The sequence below is a fragment of the Pseudophryne corroboree genome, chromosome 11 (genome assembly GCF_028390025.1).
Source record: "Pseudophryne corroboree isolate aPseCor3 chromosome 11, aPseCor3.hap2, whole genome shotgun sequence".
NCBI classification, from domain to species: domain Eukaryota; kingdom Metazoa; phylum Chordata; class Amphibia; order Anura; family Myobatrachidae; genus Pseudophryne; species Pseudophryne corroboree.
The window spans coordinates 305,403,522-305,410,570 of record NC_086454.1 but is presented as its reverse complement, the minus strand read 5'-3'; positions in this window follow the sequence as shown (position 1 = coordinate 305,410,570).

The window sequence follows — 7,049 nt, the reverse complement described above, 5'->3', positions numbered from 1 at the left end:
GCTGGACACTGTCAGCTCAGCAGCACCGCAGACTGCTACAGTAAGCTACTATAGTAGTATGTATAAAGAAGAAAGAAAAAAACAACAACCACGGGTAGGTGGTATACAATTATGGATGGACTGCCGAGTGCCGACACAGAGGTAGCTACAGCCGTGGACTAACCTACTGTGTCTGCTGCTAATATAGACTGGATGATAATGAGATGAAATCAATATATATGTATATATAATATCACTAGTACTGCAGCCGGACAGGTATATATTATATATTTATTATGTAATGACTGATGACGGACCTGCTGGACACTGTCAGCTCAGCAGCACCGCAGACTGCTACAGTAAGCTACTATAGTAGTATGTATAAAGAAGAAAGAAAAAAACAACAACCACGGGTAGGTGGTATACAATTATGGATGGACTGCCGAGTGCCAACACAGAGGTAGCTACAGCCGTGGACTAACGTACTGTGTCTGCTGCTAATATAGACTGGATGATAATGAGATGAAATCAATATATATGTATATATAATATCACTAGTACTGCAGCCGGACAGGTATATATTATATATTTATTATGTAATGACTGATGACGGACCTGCTGGACACTGTCAGCTCAGCAGCACCGCAGACTGCTACAGTTAGCTACTATAGTAGTATGTATAAAGAAGAAAGAAAAAAACAACAACCACGGGTAGGTGGTATACAATTATGGATGGACTGCCGAGTGCCGACACAGAGGTAGCTACAGCCGTGGACTAACGTACTGTGTCTGCTGCTAATATAGACTGGATGATAATGAGATGAAATCAATATATATGTATATATAATATCACTAGTACTGCAGCCGGACAGGTATATATTATATATTTATTATGTAATGACTGATGACGGACCTGCTGGACACTGTCAGCTCAGCAGCACCGCAGACTGCTACAGTAAGCTACTATAGTAGTATGTATAAAGAAGAAAGAAAAAAAAAAAACACGGGTAGGTGCTAGGTGGTATACAATATTATATATATATATTATATACAATTATATATATATATATATATATAATATATATTAAACTCATAAACTGGTGGTGATTTATTAAACTGGTGGTCAGGTCACTGGTCACACTATCAGCAACTTGCAAGTAGTACTCCTGAGTCCTAAGCAGACAATCACAATATATATTATACTGGTGGTCAGTGTGGTCACAAACAATGGCAGTGTGGCTGGCACTCTGGCAGCAAAAGTGTGCACTGTACGTTATATGTACTCCTGAGTCCTGCTCTCAGACTCTAACTGCTCCCCACTGTCAGTGTCTCCCCCACAAGTCAGATAATACAGTCACACTATCTCTCTCTATCACTTCAGCAAGTACTAGTAGTAGTAGTACTCCTCCTAATGCTCCCCAAATTACTACTGTGTCTCTCTCTGTCTCACTCTCTTCTCGAATTTCTATAAACGGAGAGGACGCCAGACACGTCCTCTCCCTATGAATCTCAATGCACGTGTGAAAAATGGCAGCGACGCGCGGCTCCTTATATAGAATCCGAGTCTCGCGATAGAATCCGAGCCTCGCGAGAATCCGACAGCGTGATGATGACGTTCGGGCGCGCTCGGGTTAACCGAGCAAGGCGGGAAGATCCGAGTCGCTCGGACCCGTGTAAAAAAACATGAAGTTCGGGCAGGTTGGGATTCCGAGGAACCGAACCCGCTCATCTCTAGTTAAAAATACTTTTTTTCAAATAGACCTGCTTTAGAGAAGCGTGTTTAGATGTGTTTCATGTAAAACCTAAGTTCTGCCTACATTTGTTGAAACATAAAACAGTACCTAACTACATGATTACAATCCCACACACACAAATGGATTTTGCCCTGTGTTGCATTAAATTTATGTGTTCATTTGTTTTAAAATTTGTGTTACACATTTTAACAATAATAACATAATATGTCTTAACTCATTATAACTATATTAATTTTGGTCACAAATCAGGTGTTTATTGTGCAAACAAATGTGTTTATTTTTTGGTTTGAAAATATTCAGAAATATAAAATATAAACACAGAAAAACTTTACCCCACTAACAACCCAACACCTGTTGCTGCTTTAAATAATTTTTTGGTGTGGCCCTTAGATCCGGCAGAGTCGGGGCCAGGGACATTAGCTCTTCTTCTTGATCTTCTAACTGGGGAAGAAATAGGCGTAGTTAACAGTGTTGTTGTTAGGTCGTTAATGAAAATATTGAACAATAGCAGTCCTAATACTGAGCCTCGTGGCACACCACTTAAAACTTCAGTCCAATTTGAAAAGGATCCATAAACCACAATGCGCTGCTCCCTATTGTCAGGTTCGGTCTGGTTTGTGTCCCCGGAGGGGGCGCTAGTGGGTCAGTGGAGATAGGATGGATGAAGTGAGGAAACTGGATTGGATTCCTGTGCATGTGCGCAATGTTGTTTATTAACATAAAAGTTCACACAATAAGGCAGCAGAATAACGTGCAGGAATAAACAATAAAAAGTATGCAATGGAAATGGTGCAGCTTGGAAGCTGAGAGTCTATGGAAGGAATGGTAATATGACAGTATGATGGATAAGTCCACTGGTGTGGAAACCAGAATGGTTTAAAACATGGAGCCAGCAGAGATGGTAATAAATGTATAGCAACCTGGTAACAGATGCAGGAGATTCAGGTGAATGTTCACAGTGCAGTTCGTTAAGCACAGGCAGCTAGCAAGCTGCTTCACAGGTGAGGTGATGGAATGCACCTGGAGAGAGTCTCTACTGCTGAGGCTGAAGCACACTGTGGTTGTAGATAGGTGTGGAGCCAAATACAGATGCAGGGGTTGCTGATGCTTGTAGTTCCACGGAGATGCAGGAAGGTAACCAGGAACACGGAGGAACAGGAAGGTAACCAGGAACACGGAGGATCCAGGAAGGTAACCAGGAACACGGAGGAACAGGAAGGTAACCAGGAACACGGAGGATCCAGGAAGGTAACCAGGAACACGGAGGATCCAGGAAGGTAACCAGGAACACAGGGGAACTGGAGACTGGAACACAGGAACTTGCACACTGAATGTCGCAGGAGAGCTGGAGTGGTTGCTGGAACTTGTAGTTCCACAGGAACACTGGAACAGCTGGAAACTGGAACAGAACTGGAACAGCTGAGACCTGTAGTTCCACAGGTCCAATACACAAGGATATCTCTGTAGACAGAGGATTGCAAACAGGAGCCGCCTGTTCACAGAATGTGACGTGTTGTCCAAGGCGATCAGACTGAGCCAGGAACTGGAGTTTAAACACCTTGGTCTGTGATGATTGGATGATCTCTGTGAGAACACACCCTGCTGGATTGGGTGCCCAGATCAGCTGAGAGTTAACTGGAGCTGGTGATTAACCGGGAGAATAACACTGTAGACAGTTAATGCCATGCACTGCTGGTTGCTGGCTGGGATCAGTAGTGCACCGGGAGTAAATGCTGTTGAACTAGAAACACTGTGTATTCCAGGCTGCTGGCTGAAACCAGTGGTTACCAAAAGATAGAACTGGTTAGGTGAAGCACAGTGAGCTGTGGGCTGCAGGAGACTGAAGACTGGAACTGCTGGGACCTGTAGTTCCACAGGTCCAATTCACAGGGAATACTCTGAAAACAGAGGACTGACGCCAGGAAACCCCTGTTCACTGGAAGTGATGCAATGGAGACTGCGGATTCCTGACACCTATTATCTAACCAATTTTTGATCCAAGTGCATATTGTGCTTCCTAGCCCTATTTCTTGTAGCTTGTAGATAAGTCTCATGTGTGGTACAGTGTCGAAAGCTTTCGCAAAGTCTAAAAAGATTACATCCACAAGTTGTGTATGTCCACAGATTCCCAAACAGCGCGCATCTGGCATTGGAAGGAGCAGACATAAGGGAGTCCAAAGCTCCTGCTCCACCCACTCTCTGCTGCGTGGATGGATAGCTGCTCCGTCGCTGCACTGGAGTCCACTATCGTAGATGTAAAACACTCCACTGATTTTAACAGAAGTCAGCAGCTGTTTGCAGTTGGGCTCCATACGTCCTGCCTTGTGGTAAATCCGGCTCTGGTGAAGCCAAACAGCGGGGAGCTTTAGGGAGCATGAGTTTGGCGTTGCAGTCATGCTCTCTCCCGGCAGCAGACCTAACAAAGTGGGAGGGAGGCTGGGAGCTGCCTGCTGTTGCAGTACGCCACCGAACACAACAGGCTTTGTTCGACGGCGCATTGGTAATGAACGGGAGGGCGGCAGCAGTGCAATGGCTTAGGCGGGCGGGTGGTGCAGGTATGATGCCCTTCCCGGCGCCAACCACCTCTGCTGGGCCAGCGACGGCACCCGGGGCACGTGCCACCTGCTCACCCCACCCTAGTTACGCCACTGTTTGCCAGTAAGACAGGAACCAAGCAAAATGTCCACCCACTTTTGTCAGGTCACAAATCGAAAAGATTTACAAAGATTATAACACATCCAATTCTACAATGCTGGACGTGGTCTAACAGGTACACCTATGCTCTTGGTAGAACAATGCACAGATGGCTTAGCTCCCTCTTTGAAGTCCGGCCCAGTTTCCACAACTGTGTGTAAATAAAATTGCAACTTTACAGTATACCTCGCCACTTCCCACAACTTGCAGGCTATTACATTTGGGCCAAAAGATAAGTTATAAACCACTGGGGCTCAGTATTTGTAAATACTGCTAGTCCATGCATGAAATGCACTGTAGAAAATACAACATATCCCTGTGCAATATAATGTAACATATGTATAATTCAAGTGCACAATCTAGAACCTGATCCCTAGAGGAGGGGGTGGGTTCCAAGCAGTGGGTCCCACCGGGTAGCTCCTGCATACCTCCCAACTTTAGCCTGGAGGTACTCGGGACTTCCGCATGGGCCTTGGTCATGCGGGGCGTTGCCTTGGTCATGTGGGGTATGGCCTCACCTGAGTGAGCGTGGCCTTGCCAAACGGACCATTTTCAAACCTTTTGGGGGGGTGCCCAGCGCTCCCCGATCAGATGGGCAGCCCCCTGCTCCCCTCCTAGCACTGAATACATGCCGTGGGCGTGTTAAGGATTAGAAAATGAACGCCTGTAGGGCACTATTATGAGGCATAAAATAAACAACTGCTGTGGAGAGGTGTCTCTGTAGAACCATTGGGACAGGGGCCCCTTCAAAATGTTTCTATGGGGCCCACAAAGTTCTGGCTAAGCTGCTGACACAAAAGAGACAGGAATTCAGCCTGTGGGTGAAAGTGCCCTAGTCACAGAGAAAAGCATCATGGACTCTGATTACGCCACAAGACATACAGTCTCATTGCCTCCTTGCTAGGCACCAATAATACATTGTTACATACTGCATTCAGTGAGGGCAGTGTCTCTGGACTCTCACATTATAAGCAGGCCCTGCACCACCACTTCCTCTGGTATGTTTTGCAGCTGCTGGCTGCAAACAGCCCCTGCACCTCCACATACCTCCCAACTCTCACGATTTTGGCGGGACAGTTCCATTTTTCACGGTCTGTCCCGCTGTCCCACCAGCGGGTTGCAGTGTCTCACGGGTGGGGGGGGCAGTTGGGTTATCCCCTCCTGGCACTCGCTGCTACAAGGTGCATGGCCAGCAGCTCACTGAGCACTGTCCATGCCCCCATAGTGACAAAAACGGGGGGCGTTTGTTGCAAGGCCACGTCCCCTTACCGCGAGGCCACGCCCCCAAATTTAGGTCTCCTTCCCTAGCGCAAGAGTTGGGAGATATGCCTCCAGAGCTCACCTGTTATTGGCCATTGCCAGCAGTGGCGGACCTTGTGAGTGGTTTGTCAGTGTTGAGCCCAGGAGCAAAAGTATGTTATGGGCCCCCCAACTCTGCCTCAACCTAAGTTTATAATATGCCACACAGTTGTGTGCCATGTGACTGCCAAACGGTATAGAGAGAATCCCAGTGACTGCCAAATAGCATAGAGAGCATCCCAGTGACTACCATAGACGTGCGCACGGGGGGTGCCTGGTGCGCACAGGCACCCCCTAATGTCCGGCACCCCCCGCACACACGCCTGCTGCTGCCGCCATTTCCCGTCTCTTGACACTGAAGGGAGGAGAGCGCTGCGCGTGTCTCTCCTGCCCCTCACTGTTTACCCATCTCCGGCAGTCATTTAAAATATCTCTGGCTGTCAGCCAATCAGAGCTCACAGACCGGCTCTTGATTGGCTGCCGGCCCGTGAGCTTTGATTGGCTCACAAGCTAGCTCTATATTTCAAATGACAGGGACTATGTGATGTGACGTGCAGGAGAGACGCGCGGTGCACTTGCCTCCCCTCAGCGTTAGAGACGGGAATCGGCAGCACTGGCAACAGGAAGATGATATGTATCTGGCATCGCTGGGGGCATAAGTATATCTGGCACCACTGGAGGTATATGAATCTGGCACTGCTAGGGGCATGTGTATCTGGCACCACTGGGGGCATATGTATCTGGCACTGCTGGGGGCATATGTATCTGGCACAGCTGGGGGCATTTGTGTATCTGGCACCGCTAGGGGCATGTGTATCTGGCACCGCTGGGGGCATATGTATCTGGCACCGCAGGGGGTATATGTATCTGGCACCGCTGGGGGCATATGTATCTAGCACTGCTGGGGGCATTTGTGTACCTGGCACCACTGGGGGCATATGTATCTGGCATTGCTGGGGGCATATGTATCTGGCACAGCTGGGGGCATTTGTGTATCTGGCACCGCTGGGGGCATATGTATCTGGCACCGCTGGGGGTATATGTATCTGGCAATGCTGGGGGCATATGTATCTGGCACCGCTGGGGGCATATGTATCTGGCACTGCTGGGGGCATTTGTGTATCTACCACCACTGGGGGCATTTGTGTATCTGGCACCGCTAGGGGCATATGTATCTGGCACCACTGGGGGCATATGTATCTGGCACCGCTGGGGGCATATGTATCTGGCAATGCTGGGGGCATATGTATCTGGCAATGTTGGGGGCATATGTATCTGGCACCGCTGGGGGCATATGTATCTGGCACTGCTGGGGGCATTTGT